Source organism: Nymphaea colorata, chromosome 2, assembly GCF_008831285.2.
Source record: "Nymphaea colorata isolate Beijing-Zhang1983 chromosome 2, ASM883128v2, whole genome shotgun sequence".
NCBI lineage: Eukaryota > Viridiplantae > Streptophyta > Magnoliopsida > Nymphaeales > Nymphaeaceae > Nymphaea > Nymphaea colorata.
Window position 1 is genome coordinate 20,831,880 of NC_045139.1, and position 13,701 is coordinate 20,845,580.

General features: G+C 39.0%; 1 long non-coding RNA gene across 3 annotated transcripts; it reads right to left on the reverse strand.

Moving 5' to 3' along the window:
- Positions 1-8,933: 8,933 nt before the first annotated feature.
- LOC116246649 (uncharacterized) lies at positions 8,934-11,881 on the reverse strand. 3 transcript variants are annotated; one of them, XR_004170735.1, is made up of 4 exons: positions 11,480-11,881; positions 9,680-9,763; positions 9,358-9,479; positions 8,934-9,274 (listed from the first exon to the last, which is right to left on the reverse strand). It is a non-coding gene; the product is annotated as an uncharacterized LOC116246649 (long non-coding RNA). The 3 variants fall into 3 exon arrangements; XR_004170734.1 differs by having other exon boundaries at positions 9,358-9,559; XR_004170733.1 differs by having other exon boundaries at positions 9,358-9,609.
- Positions 11,882-13,701: the final 1,820 nt, after the last annotated feature.

Below are 13,701 nucleotides of genomic sequence, written 5' to 3' on the forward strand. Positions count from 1 at the left end.
AGGTTCATATTTAAGAAAAACCGACATATGCATGCATTATGCATTAACATGTACATTGAAGTGTAGGTTTCCCTTAGCTGGACATCATTCCCAGCCGTAAGCAAATGAAAATAAACCCTCCCACGAATTGCTGGAATTAAAATAAATCAACAATAAGCTAAAGTAGAAGAGAAGTGATTTAAGATCACCTACCTTGCGGTCGGTCTTGATGTTTGTCCTTCGTCTTCACTGGTTTTCTAACTCAAGCAATCCTAAGCAAGAATCCAACCGTGGATTCAAGCTTAGCAAAGCTAGAATAAGAAATAGCTTGCTTGCTGGAATTTGGAGTGGTAACAAGGGCTTCTCACCACGAAAATCCTAAGTAAGGGTTCACTTAAGCACCCTAACTTAGCAAAATCAATGGGGAGAATAGAAGAAAGTGAAGAAGAGAATGGGAGAAAAAGGGGAAGGGGGCTTGGACGAACCTCTTCTCTCTTCCTTGGCTTCTCCCTCCTAGCTCCTTGGCTGCAGCAATTTGATAGAATGCTTCAAAATTTCGTCCTCCCCTTGGTGGCCAAGGGGAGGTTTATATAGAGGAGGAGGTGGGTTCAACCACCTTTTTAACTCACCTTGGGAACTTGCTTAAGACCTTGGGGACTTGTAAAATGAGTTAAATAGACTTTAAAGGCTCTAATTGACCATTTCTCAGCCCATTTCCACGAGCTAGGTGGGCTGGGCTAGGTTTGGTCAACATGGGTTCAGACCTAGGTGACCATTTTGACCAAAATTTTGGACGAAAATGCCCTTGCACAGGGTTTTGCCCTTATTTTGTACTATTTATTTATTTTTTGTTTGAAATCGAGCTTATAAGGTTAAAACCTAGTTACTAAGCTCCAAATGCCATTGAATTATGATAATTAAATTTAAATTTTAATAAAATTTAAAAATTTTATCAAATTTGGTTCGAAAAGGTTATTTTCGTCCAAAACTTGATTGAAAATGGATTTCAATTGAATCAAACATTCACTTGAGAAACTGAATTTAAATTTGGTATTTGATTCATGCATTTGACAAATTCAAATGTTTATTTGCCTTTCATAAACCATTTTAGGCTTTTTAATCTTAAGTTGACCGTAGAAGGGCAAAATTGTCCAAATTGATCAATTTCGACCAATTGACCAAAGTCAAAGCTCATTTGCAAGTAGTTTGACTTTATTTGAGGTAATTTGATAAATTTTGGTCAAGAAAGCTCTTAATTGAGCTAAATTGTACTTTGACTGAGTTTAGTCAAAGTGGGTGTGGTTCGGTCAAAGTCTATTTTCGTCCATTAATTGGATCATGAGACAAACTTACGTTTTGACTGTGTCGAGCCCATGGTGACCGAACCTAGCTAGAATTGGCACCACATTTGAGTGCACCCGGGTCAAACCTACTTGGATTAAGTAGGTTAGGTGAGTTTGACCAGTCTAGTAATTGCTTCCTTGAAAATGATTTTTTTCTTTAAGGAGGACCTGGTTAAAGAAGAGAGAGAGACATAAATGTCTCTCTTTTCCTAGGTTTCTCCTTTATTTCTTCTTGAAAATGACTTTTCTTCAATTAATTTGAGAGAAAATATTTATTTATTATTTTTTGACATGGAGGGGGCATGGCCCCTGGGGGGGCCCTTGACCACATGGGCCTGGTGGGGCCCACACGTGGGTCCCACGTAGCATTTTAGACTGAATTAGATCCAATTCTTGGATCTAAGTCAAAATTTACATTTTGCAATTGGATTTGGATTTCAAATGACATTTGCAATTGAATTTGGACTCGTAATCCTGCATTGAGATTCGTGTATCGGGTTAAATTCACGATTTGAATCTAATTGTTCTTTAGATTCGAAATTGGCTTTGAAATTACAAATTTTCACAATTCTTTTGTGAAATTTTCACATTGCTTCAATTTTGATGTGGAAAAATTTGGGGTGTTAAGAGAAAGCAAACACAATCACCAAGAAATGTAATGAAATGCAGATGAGGTCAAGGCCAAAGAAGGGAACATGCTTTCTCATTGGCAATATGTACGTTGTTCAAGTTTGTAGAAATGTATCAATGATAATTATAGCCAAACAATGACGAGTCTCATCACGGTCGCCATTCTTCGAAAAATTTTTGGTTTTTAGAGTGCTCCAGAAAAAATAAAGTTTTATTTTAAATGAAAGATAAAGGGAGTCACCCGTCAATACGAGGATCGACCATTCCCGGCCCCTTTACTGGGGGTAATTAATCCAAGGGCTATGCTTATTCTTGATGCATTTTGTGTCGGCTTAAACATCTTTTTTATTTTAAATGTGGTGTGGTGTTCAAGAAGTGTTGAAATTTTGATGTTTCAAACTTTTGAAAACGTTCTTGAAGAATCACTTGGGAGTGTAAAACATTTTGATTTAAAAAAATCTTGAATTGAGAAATCTTTACAAATACCATTTGAAAAGATTGGAAAATCATTTTTGAAGTGGATTTGGTGTTCTCTTAAGATTTTAAGTAGGTTTGAAGTTTTGCTCTAATTTGGTTACTACCTAGTTAGAGTTTCATCTCATCTTGCTTAAGTTCATTTGAAAAGGTGCTTGTAATCATAAGTGATGTTGAGTGAGTGTGAATACATGAATGCATTGATCATTTATGATTAGAAGACCATAATTCATTCATACCATAACATTTATCTAAAAGCATTCCTACCATCACATACATCTAAACTTGTCATTTTTAATTATAAGATTGTCATAAATATTGTTATGGAAAGAGAAAAGTTTTTGAAAATAGAGTTGAGTTGTAGACCATCAAGCATGATTCCAATATTGGGTCATTACTTGATTTTTGGTCTTGGTGAAGTCGACAAATAGGAAGTTAAAACCTTAGATCTTCGGAGAAAAATATCCAAAATAATAAAAAAGATGAAATACTCCCATAGAAAGAAAGAGAAAGAAAAAGATTTTAAAGATCACTAAATGAAAGATTTTTAAAAGAGGAGGAGATACATATCTTTATATGTATTTTATATACATATATACGTACAAGTATATATATATATATATATATATACATATGTATGTGAAAACTTTTGAAAATAAAGTATTAACTTAAATAGAGATGAAAAACAAGTTCTTAAAAAGGAGAGAGAGAAAGAGTTGCACATATACGTGTACATACTATCACACATACACATATATGAAAGTTTATGAAAAGTGGATATTGATTCGAAGAGAAGGAGAAATTTTAGTGGAATTCTAAAAAAAATAGAGAAATATATATATATCAAAGAGAAGACATTTAACTTGAAGAAAAAAATAAAAGGTTCTAAAGAAAGAAAATAGAACACATATATATATGCATTCATGTGTATATAAAAATTTATAAAATAAAATGTGGAAACATAGAGAGAAAGTGATAAAAAACATCATCATGTATATATATATGTGTCTTCATGATGTTAAAAAACATGAAATCACTTAAAACATCCGACTTTAATTTTTTTTTATGTAGGTCAGAGAGGAACTTGGACCATGAGGTAAGTCTCAAAGGCCGCATTAAAGAGAGCATTTGCTTTCGAAAATTTTTTGAAAACATGATTCTTATATTTTTATAGGTGAACAGAAAGTATTATTATTTTGTTTGTTACAAGAAAATATATTTCTTCCACCGTTGGGTATGGAAGAAAATCAAACATTCATGAAGAGCAACGTAAGAAAACACTTATTGGGGTCTCTAGCCGGATGATTAAGAAAGAAACTAAATGTGAGAATGACATGAAAATGCATTTTAACATGTACATATTCGTGAATAGCTTTCCCAGGTTGGACAAATCTCAACCTCAAAAATCAACATAAGAATGAATAAATATCAACCCAAACATTCATTTTCATCATTCATTCATATATAAGTGAGAAAAGTCAATTAACTATGCATGAACAATATCTCCATGCAAAACAACATTTAAGAGGAGAGAAACATGTTTCTCTCCTAAAATGAAATCATATTTCACCTTCTCACGCTTCCGATGCACTTAAGAATAACTCTTGACTCCGAAGAAGAGATTTGAGAGCTATCGCACATGGCCATGGGGAGATAAAAAATAAAGAAATAAAATAAGAACTACATACCTCTAGTATCCCCATGCTCTCTTGAAGAATTGGAACTTGAAGAACAAGATGATGAGGAGAAATGGAAAAGAAAAATAAAATCTTCAAGTGAAAATCATTAAAAATTCCCCCAAGTGTTAGCCCATGCATAAAGGGAAAGATTGTGGGGATATTTATAAGGAGTTTTGAAGGTTGTGCAATCTCGTGTGGCGTGCGATTTTGCATGGCTTAAGATTGTGTCGCGCAATCGCAATAAATATTGAATATAATAAAATAAAGTAAGATAAGATAAAATGGATAAACAAATAAATAAAAGGGGCTGTTTTTGCATAAAACCATTTTTTTTCTTGTTTAAATTGTGTATAAAATTGGTTTTTGTTACATAGGTGGTCGACTCTATTTTTTAGTGACTCTAGGCTCGTTTTAAATCTGAATTATGTTCAGTTGGTCGTTGACTTATTCTACCGCACGACTTAGGCTTAAAAACAAGTCTTGGTGAGAGAACGGAACATAAAAGAAAGGGAAGGTCTGTACACGTGCGCACGGTGCTGATAAATTCAAATTTTGTTGTTTTGATTTCGGGTTTGGATTTTGATTTTGAAATTCTCGATTTGGATCTAAACTTGGGATTTAGATCTGATTCGGATTCAAGAATTGGATTTTAGGTTTGAATCTTGCGTCTAAAGTTGGGTTTGAATTTGAATTTTGTGTTGGGTTTTAGACAAGGGTTTAGAAATTCATTTTGGATCGACTAGTCACGAATTTATTTTGGGTCTAGGATTGGGCTTAAGGCCCAAGAATTAAATCCAAATGACATAATTGAGATTTGAGTGAAAATAAAATGCACTGCCCCTTTTTTGAAAAAAATTTAGGTGATAACAGGAGGCCTCTATAGAAAAATAGAAGAATAACAGTAACAAAAACCTCAATCGAGCAAGCGAGCAAGCAACAGAGCCCTTGAGTGTTGGTTCTGTGCTCAGAGCCCTCACTCGGCTCTAGCAGAGAAGTCAAATCTACATGACATAATTGAGATTTGAGTGAAAATAAAATGCACCCCCTTTTTTTGAAAAAATTTGCGGTGATAATGAGAGGCCTCTGTAGAAAAATAGAAGAATAACAATAACAAAAACCTCAATCGAGTGAGCGAGCAAGCAACAAAGCCCTTGAGCATTGGTTCTGTGCTCAGAGCCCTCACTCGGCTCGAGCAGAGAAGTCAAGCTCATGCGAGCAAGGGTTCTTGGTTCTAAGCAGCTCAAGCGAAGGTTCTAAGCAAAGAAGCAGGGAACTCTCACTCGAGCGAAGGGAACATCAAAACCCTCACTCGAGTGAGAGGGTTTTTAGAGCTCAAAACCCACACTAAAGAGGGAGAGTAACAAATGAAATGAGAAAGGAAAAAAAAGGCTGCAGAAGACTTATCTTTGGTCTTAACCACTGCTGCCAGTCTTTGAATCATCCGCATCACCATGTTCAATGGATGTTACCATTTGCCATCACCAAAGGATGGAGGAAGCTTCCATCAAAGGATGAAGAAGACAGGGTAAGGAGAGATGAGAAAAATATAATAAGGAAAAATGAAGCAAAGGGTGAGGATGAAGGGAATGTGGGGTAAGGAGAGAGAAAAAAAATGGAAAAATAAATGACAGGTGAAAAAAGTAACGATGAGTGTGGGCGAGGATGAAAGGAGCGTGAATGAAGAGAGAGAACAAGAGATGGAAAAATGAAGTCCGGTGAAAAAAGTAATGATGATAGTGAAAAAGAATGGAAAAGTAATAATGTCATTCGAGAAAAGTGAGGTGATGAGAGAAAAAAAAAAGAAAAAGTAATGAAAATTTTGTAAACCTTAACGAAGGAGACGAGTTGAGCCGAGCTTAGTTCAGTTGAGCTGAGTCAAGTCTGCTGACCCGTATAAAAAATGACCCGTGTAAAAAATGAGTCGAGCTCGAGATGGGTTTACTGGCTCGAGTTTGAGTTGAGCCCGAGTTACCTTAACTCATTGTGCACCCCTGGGGTGGGGTGGGGTGGGGTGGGGGTGGAAATTATACTGGCCCTTGGCCTCCATGGTTCAGCTGTGTTCTTGCTAGTGGCCATTGTCTGTCAAAGATGGATGTTGCAACTTCCAGCCGGTCAAGGTTTAAGGAAAAGGAGAGAGAGAGAGAGAGAGAGAGAGAAGGCGGAACAAAAAATGAAAGAAAGTGGAAAAAAAAAAAGAGAAAAGAAAAAGAGAGAAGAGAAAGACAGAGAACTGGCATATTGTTGTGCTGATACGCAGGCTACCAAAGGTCTCCAGGAACCGCCGAAGACCGGTGGTGCTGAGAGCTACTGTGGAGAACGCCCCGGTTGGGTAGGGCTGCACAACGAGTCGAGCCAACCTGGGCTCAACTCGAACTCGCTCGGAAATACTCAACTTGAGCTCGACTCGTTTATAAACGAGCCGAGCTCGAGTTCAAACTTATACTCGAAACATTAAACGAGTTTAGTTCGAGTTGTTAAAACTCAACTCGTTTATGCTCGGCTCGGCTTGATTACTAAAAATCGTTTTCTTAATTACATGAACCGGTTCACCGAGTCACCAAAACCGACTCACCAATTTAGGTTAAACTTTTGTTTATTATGTTTTCGTTTTTAACATTTTCAAAACTTCTCCCTGTCTCTCTCATTTCCACCGCGGCGGGGAAGAGAGAACGACACAGGGGAAGGGTTTCTTCCTCATCACTGCCGTTCTCCCTGCAACTGTGCCGCCAGAGCTGCTGGCCATTTGCCGCCTGAATTCCCTCTTCTCTAACGAGGTTCCTTCTCTCCACCTCCCTCTCAATGTTTGTTGTGTCTCGAGAACAGAGGCTGGAGCGCAGCCCCTAGCGCCCCCACCTTCACAGCCATTAACCTCCTTCCTCTCTCTATTGCGTCTAGAGAAGACGGGCATCACAGCCCTTAACCTCCTCTTATCTCTCTATCGCGCTTGGAGAAGAGGGGGCATCGCAGCCCCTGATCATCTCCGTCCCCTGCCTACTGCGCCTGGAGCATGGCCGCACCGACTCACCGCCGCACTCTTTCCTTCTTCGAGCGGCACAAAGGAAAAAAAGAAAGGGGCAAAAGCCCTCTTTCCTTCTTCTTTGCCCTTCCGCGCCCTCTCTCTTCTCTACCACCCAGCGAGCGGCACAAAGGAAAAAAAGAAACGGGCAAAACCCCTCTTTCCTTCTTCTTTGCCCTTCCGCGCCCTCTCTCTCTCTCTCTCTCTCAGACTCCATCTCCAATGTGTGTTGAGTTACCTCCGTGAAAACCTAGCCCGCATTTTTTACCTGGTTGCTGTTCTGCCGTTCACTTGTGATTGTTGCCCTAGGACTTCCAGCTTTTAGAGCTTCCTCCCTGGGGATGGCATTGGCATTGGGGAACAACTCGATGGCATCCGCCTGGGAGAAGGATCTGGAGGAACAGTCCGGAAGCCACCAGCTGTGCTCGACGAGCTTCGTTACCTCCTCGACGTTGGTTCCTTTTATTCGAGTTAAGAGAGTCGAGTTTGAGCTCGACTCTATGCAATCGAGTCGAGCTCGAGCTTGTGTCAGGGAGCTCGACTCGAGCTCGGGCTCTATGAGCCAAGTCGAGTTCGAGCTGGGCAAGCTCGAGCTCGACTCGGCTCGTGTGCAGCCTTACGGTTGGGAGGGCGATCAAAAAATAAGAGAGAATGGAAGAGGAGAGAGAGAACGACAGTGCGAAATCAAATGTGCGGGTGAAACAAAAGGGTTTTATACTTTTATAAAAGAAATTTCAGTTTCACCCCACCACTTTCAGAATTGTTTTAAACAATACTGTTATAGTACAAAACGATTTATCCAGCCTCATTTCTCATAAACATAATTACAGAAAAAGGTTCACGAAAATTTTTTCTGCAATTTTAGTACGTTGCACGTTTGTAAGTTTCCAAAGAGAGGTTTTAAAGTTCAAAAAAATGTGTTTTGCCTGGTTTTAGCTTTTCGAAAAAGTTGAAAGAGGCCTTCAGACCAGTTTTGGTAAAACATAGATCTTCGTTAAAACTCTTTTGATTTAAACCGAGTCTTTTAGATTCGAATATGGCCTAAGCCTTTTAATGAATCTGAAATCGGTAAGAGAGTGTACGGATGCACATTCATGTTGAACTTAGTATATTAAGAAAATTAATTATAATATTTATATAAATTTTAAAGAAATAATCCTAGACTCATATCCGTTAGAGGTCGTTTGATTGTTGTGCATTAGGACAGGACAGATAGGGCGTCCTGTCCATTACACTACTGTCCTGTCCTCATAGACAACGATGTTCTTTGTCCATCGTTTGATGATTTTAGGAACAGAACACTACGTTCTTTTTGTCTGGCGTTGGTTTCGTGTGTGTCTGTTTTGTCCGTTCTGTCTGACGTTTGTTTCGGTCCTGTCCGGTCTATCTGATCTGTCTGATGTTTGTGTTTTCCATAGTTAGTTCTGGTGTTTGTTTATGTTCTGGTCAAACTGTCTATTCCATCCGGTGTTTGAACAGACTACAACCGCATGTATGCAGCTTTCTTGAGGGCAACTTCTATGGGGTGGTGAATCGTAGACTAAAAGCATCTACCATTTTTTTTCAAGAAATACTTCACAAATATGACAGTTGACTTACCATTATGCACTTCTCTAGATAGAGAGAGAGAGAGAGAGAGAGAGAGAACTAGTTAGTGGTTGAAACAGTAAAAAATTTTACCATGAAACAGGATGAAAGAAAGTCAATCAACTGCAGCTGTTACATGAACAATGCTCAAACAACTAGGACATATATCCTCCAGCTTGCAAACCTTACTGAGTTGTACGTGCCAACTTTCAAACAGCCAAAAAATAAGACCCAAAACAGCTTGTTTTTTCATTAATGAAGAAAGTTGACAAGCAAGCTGAAACCAGTTCGCCATGTTGAACCAGAACTGGTGCATCTAAGATTCTGGTAGTAGTTTTTCTTGACAATATCAAGCACATGTATAAATAGTATATTATTCAATATTGAAGCCCTCCTTTCTATAGAAATGCCCTTGTCTACAAAGATCAATATTTATAAATTTCAATGTTTGGCCATCCTTGTTCAGCTTGCGACTTCACAAACATGGCTAGGAGTTTGATTTCATCATCTTGCAGCCTAGGTCCAAATGTACACTGACCTCTTGGCGTGAATTTCTCACCAAATCCCTGCAATGAAAAGGAACACCTTACTTAAATATCACACCCTAGAGAGAGAAAAACCTGTAAAAGCAAACAGTCAGTGTAGTCACCGGCATTCTTCCCTTTCCATGGTATGTGATTTCATATATGCTCTCTTCAGTCGACACACCATTCCTTGAACTATAAAATTTGAAAGGAATTGCTCGGTTGGTATCTCCTTTTTCAGCCTGGCCTGCAAAGCAAAAAAATATGATTCTAACATAAACTGCTAATTTGTTACCTCTCTAGATCATTATTGAAGAGTGTGGCACCCTGCATGCATACAAGAGAACGGGGGGGTTCCAAGCATGAAAATTCAAGAACTGAAAGGCAAAGTATGCATCAGAAAATACTCGTTAACAGGATTGATTGGATGGTTTGAGAACCACTTACAGGTTGCAGTATATTCCCACTGCCATCATGGCATCATGGCTTCCAATGCAGTATATTCACTTATTTGGGTTTTGTCTCCATGCTCTGTGAACACAAGCAGGAAAAGAGATTCATCTAAAAAAGGTCTTGAAAATAGTATGAAATCAAAGAAAAAAAAGAGAAAGGGATGATGAAGGAGGATCCTGGATCTGGACCTGACATGCCAGTTGACAATGCATCTAACAATGCTTCTAATTCTCAAGATCAAAGTGGACTAGGGCATGGTGCTGGGGATGTCTCCATGCCACTGCCGTGTGGGTACTCAACTTGAGAAGTCAGATGATAATAGATATGATTGTTTAAGCTGCTATTTTGTGATAGACAACCAGTCAGGTTAGGCACTGGCGGTTTAACTAACTGTTAGTCCTTTATTCAGAGCAGTTCCAAGAGTGCAGTGGACTGCAGCATGTTGGAAGTTGAAGATGCTAAGAAAAAGAAGATGAAAAAGAAGAAAAAAAAATAGTGTTGAAACTGATCAAAACATAGTACCGACCATGTCTCAATGTTAATGGCATTGTCACCAGATTCACATGGGCAGATTCAATTCAGTTTGACAATACTATGGCCCAGTTTTCCCGAATAGTAAGATGCCACTGCTTGCCAGCAAGCAGAACCAGTAAGGCAATAATTTGAGCCCCAAATGAGCAATAGAACTTTTAAATACCACTGCCGCTAGCCACTAGACCATTGAAGCCAGACCTTTAACAACCCCACCTCTAAGGCAGCTCAGACAGGCATGCTAGACTGCAATCTAACCAATGAGCTCAGTCGAAATTACAAGCTAAATCTGATTCATCAGCCTCCAACAACAATAAAATTCTGTAGTGCCCCATAACCCTCAAAAAAGCTGGTGCATCATCATTAATCATCGACAATGTTAACACAATTCTTAGACCAAGAATGGAAAGAACCTGTGGTTTCCTCAAAATCCCGAAACTTAATAGGGAAAAGATTGAACAAGAGGAGAAAAACCATTTTCTGAGTAACAGAACACGATCCCTTCAATATTTTCTTGAAAAATGTCAAAATAAATCCAGTGACCGGCATGTGTCTAACTGGTTCATTATCTACTCAACTTTTTGCTACAATAAGCACCACTCCCCACTCATATTATATCATTAGATAAAAATGGGTTTTCGAGTTCCAAACGTCAGCTCACTATGGACACAACAACCGCAGCTTCCTACCTGAAGCACAACAAAGTGTATATAGTTGAGGCATTTCATCAGACAATTTGTCTGCAACAAACATGTTTCTCAATATGATAAAAAAGCATGGACAATAAACATCAACTGAAGCGGAACAAATCATTTGAGGCATTTGAAGTAAAACATGAACAAATCAAGCAGCGGAGAGAAACATCAACTGAAAAAGGAAGACAATGGAGGACGAGAGAGAGACCGGTGCCGACGACATTCGCTGGTCAGCCGTAGGTTGGAGAGGTATAGCTGTGCGAGAGGATGGTAGCAAGAGACAGAGAAACTGGCACCGACAATTTTTGTGTCGGTCGATTGTGAGAGAGAAAGAGAGGCGTATACCTTCTTCAACCGGTTGTAAAGGCCAAGGTGGCCCGGTAGAGCAGGCTGAAGAGGAAGAGGAGAAGGAAGACGCACGTGAATGAAGCGGAGGGTTTCACGCTCGTGAGAATTCCCTCGAGTAAGAGATCGAGCCTCGGAATCATCGGATCTCGGATGAGAGAGAGAGAGAGAGAGAGAGAGAGAGAGAGAGAGAGAGAGAGAGAGGGAGGGAGGAATGTCTGACCATGGAGGTAAGGAGCGAGGATCCCAAGATGAGGCAGGTGGTATTGAACCAGGACCTCCTGGCGAGCGTGGCATAGGCGTTGGTGATGGCGAGGGGCCAGATGAAGAATAGCTCATGCCAGACCAGCCTCACGAAGAAGAAGGGACGCTCCGAGACGAGGTAGTCGCCGAACCGATCTTTGTACCAGGAAGCAATACGAAGCAGGGGATCCGGGAAGAGGGTGGAAGGAAGCGCGGCCTGCACGTTCAGGAGAGGAGCGCAGACGATGAGGACGAGGAAAAAGGCAAAGAGGATTAGGTCCAAAACCAGAGCCGGAGGAGAAAGGCAGTTCGGGGGAAGAGACGGGGGAGGAGAGAAAAACGGGGTCGAGGGCTCGGGGTCGGGGGCGGGAGGGGCTGTCATGTCCTGTTTGTTCCGATAGTTAGCTTGGAACAGCGTGAAACAGAAATTGAATTTATAGTCCTGTCCAATCGTCCGTCGTGTCCAGCCTGTCCGGTGTCCAACGTTTGATGAAGAAATCAACTAAACAGGACACACGTGTCCTGTTCTGCGTATCCTGTAGCCATCAAACGACCTCTTATGGAACTTGGATCTTGATTACCTGTCCAACTTATTTTGAAAAAATATTTTACCTGTAATAAATAAATTAAAAAAAGTGAACAACTTATATTAAACGCATATTTTACTTTTTCTGAACTTGTTTGGATTTGGATCCACATGTTGATGCATTGAAAATAAATATTTTAGGCTTGGCAATTGAATTTGGATTTGGATCTACATGTTCTAAACGTAGATATTTTATGGACTTGAATGTGGTCTACCTTATTTTGAAAATACATTGTTGCAAGTAAATTTCAAAATAGTTGTCATATATGGATCCAAATCTAGATTTGACTTGTTTTGCCAAAACTCATAAACAATAGTAGTTGATAGCAGATTTGGGATGTTGAATGTTTTAAAACCTGTTTTAAGTGTTGGGAACATATTTAAATAAAAATAAATTTTGCTCCAAAATATATTAGTTATTGAAAATGGATTTGGATTTGAGTTGCTTGAGAAAAGATATATTTCCGTAGTTAGACTTGAATCTGACTTTGTTTGAAAATAAATCCATGCTCTAAGTTGTAAGCTGACGTAAGATGTGGATGATTTGTTTTGAAAATATGTATGTTTAAATGTCGTCGTGGACCGGGACGTGAACCCAATTTTGGCCTATACAGTTCAACGTTGTGAGTTCGTTAGATTAGTGACTTTTAGATACAATGAAAAGAGTAACACGTGATAAATAAATAATTATGGATATGGATCTTATATGTTTTCATTGGATCTGCTGCATGGTTATGAATGCATCTGACTTGTTTTAGCATGCACATTATATATGTTTGTAACTTTTCTAGCTAATTCATATGAATCGTATGATGGTCATATAATAATGTTGGATTTCGTTTGATTAAGTATATATATTTGTGCATGATTAATTGTTATAAAGAGATTTTGGATTTGGATCTAACTTGTCTTCATACGTGTATGTCTTATGTGGCTATGATTTGCAAAAATCTAAATATGCTTGATATAATATTTGAGATCTAGATTTAGGTGCTTATGCATTAAATGCATGTACTTGTGAACATACAATTGTGAGTTGGTCATGATGACCATAAACTTAGATTATGTCATTTATCTATGTTCAGATATGTTATACATGATGTTAATTATGTGTTGAACACACGCAGTAAATGAATCATATGAGCAAAAGAGTGTAGTTATCAAAAGCATGCTTAAATATATGAACTAAACAATGAATGCTCCTTATGATTAATGCATATCTAGCGTCCTTAAATGGTCTGAACTGCTCAGAAGACCAGGGTAGTGTGATTTTCATGGCATGAGGAAGCAGGTGACGGTTGCCCTTCCGCTTAGGTGAGGCTGAGTATGGTCAATACTCGTCACCTAAGTTTTTGGTTGTTTGCTGTTATCTCTGTTATGTTTATGTGGGCACGTCTACTTAGAGGTCACCTGTTCCCTCGCCATGAGATTCGAAGAACAACCCTCAAACTTGCCTTTTTGAAGGTCAGTTCAATAAAGGAAGACAACAGTCGATCAGTAAGTCTAGTACTAGCACTTGAGTTGTGTTGATGATGTTTTGGTTGTACCGTTGGGCACTATATAAAAAAAATGTTGTGTGAATAAACTAGCGCCGGTTGGGACACCACCGTGTAGTG